The sequence below is a fragment of the Propithecus coquereli genome, unplaced genomic scaffold (genome assembly GCF_000956105.1).
Source record: "Propithecus coquereli isolate 6110/MARCELLA unplaced genomic scaffold, Pcoq_1.0 Scaffold355, whole genome shotgun sequence".
Taxonomy (NCBI): Eukaryota; Metazoa; Chordata; class Mammalia; order Primates; family Indriidae; genus Propithecus; species Propithecus coquereli.
Window position 1 is genome coordinate 3,163,179 of NW_012149230.1, and position 1,702 is coordinate 3,164,880.

A 1,702-nucleotide genomic window follows, 5' to 3' on the forward strand; every position below is an offset into this window, starting at 1 on the left:
ACACACTGAGAGAGCTGACCTGGGGTGCTGGGTAGGGTGTGCAGAATGTCTGCAGTGTTCGTGGGCCATTCGGGTCCACAGGAAAAGCATCCCAAGCAGCCAACGGATGGCCTTCCTGATGAAGTCCATGGAGTGATTAGTAGGTTCTGCAGCCTCTCTTCCCTTCCCTCAGCCTCTCCCAACTATTTAGCCATGCTGATCATCTCAGTCCTCTGAGTGGGGTAAAAAAGAATTGTGCCTCTTGGCCAGTGTCACACACAGTTATGGGAGCCAGGTACTCATGCCGTCACTTTGCTCTGTGGGAGAAATTACCAGCTGAGGGTGTCTGGCTTGGCACTGAGCTGTGCTGCCTTGGGGGAGGGGTGATGCAGGTATAGTGAAACTGTTTTTCTTATCCTCGTCAGTGGATCTTTTTGCCTTAATGGTGTGCTGGAAATTCTCTGCTGAACTCTCCCACGAAGGTACTCTCTTCAGTGGATAGTTGTCAAAATTGATGCTTCTGTGGGGGATGAGGGTAGAAAGCTATTTGCCATCTCTTGCTGGCATCAGTTTCCTTTCTTTTTATTGTGGTAAAATATATATAACATAAAACTTATCATTTTATCCATTTTTAAGTACACAATTCAGTGGATTTAACTATTCACAATGTGTATAACCATTTCCACAGTCTATTTCCAAAAGTTTTTCATCAACTCAAACAGAAACTCTTTTTTTTTTTTTTTTTTTCAGTCAGAGCTCTAGGGCTTTATTACAAATGGAGTTGACTGCTAGACAGGCCCCTCTTCAAACTTTCTTTTGTACCCTCTTCCCTCCCAACACATTCCTCCAGGGGAGGTCAGTAAGCCATTATGAAAGAGGAATCTGGGGAGAGTTGAAAAGTTGAAATGCTTTCTCCAAAGTCCTCTGAAACAACCTCTGGAGTCCTTATGGCTTCAGCTGAGAATCTTCTGGTGGAAAAGATAAGAACTTTAGCTCTCATCTTCAAGGTCCTTCATGTCTACATCCTGGCGGGGGTTGTCTTCTTTTGCCGTTTGGGCTGTGCTTCACTAGTTCTGGGTGGCTTTGAAGGGGCTTCCACTTCCATGGCTGCCTTCTCTTTCCGGGCAAGCCGGATCTGCTGGAGGAGTTTCCTGCGCTTCTTCCCCAAAGAGTAATGTTGGCACGTGCACTGGACGCCCGCTTCTTGAGGTGGTGCCGCGTGATCAACCCCTCGTCTATCACAGCCCCAACCACCTGGTGCTTCAGTCGCCGCTCCTGGTTCAACACCCATCGGCGCTTGAACAGCTTCTTCTTCAGTTCCGTTCGGGGCCGGTTGATCTTTCCCCCAGGAGCTCCCATGGTCTCGGCGTGGGTCCGCACTTCCGCTCCGCGCAGGGTCCGCCCAAACAGAAACTCTTTACCCATTAAGCAATAACTCTTCATTTTCTCATCCTCCAACCCCCTGGAAACCTCCAATTTACGTTCTGTCTCTTTATGTTGACTTTGTACCCTGAAACTTTGCTGAATTCATATATTAGCTCTAGTGGCTTTCTTGTGGATTCTTTGGGAATTTCTATATAGAGAAATTATCTTCTGTATATCTACATATATAGAAAATAATTTTACTTCTTCCTTACCAATTTTGATGCCTTTTATTTCTTTTTGTTTATTTGCTTTAGCTAGAACTTCCACTACAATGTTGAATACCTATAACAAAAATAGT

The 1,702-nt window shown here is 45.5% G+C and overlaps 1 pseudogene across 1 annotated transcript; it reads right to left on the reverse strand.

The window, feature by feature from the left end:
- Positions 1–729: 729 nt before the first annotated feature.
- On the reverse strand, positions 730–1,338 carry LOC105816091 (annotated as a pseudogene). Its single transcript, XR_001137780.1, has one exon. The product of XR_001137780.1 is annotated as an uncharacterized protein C11orf98 homolog pseudogene (transcript).
- Positions 1,339–1,702: the final 364 nt, after the last annotated feature.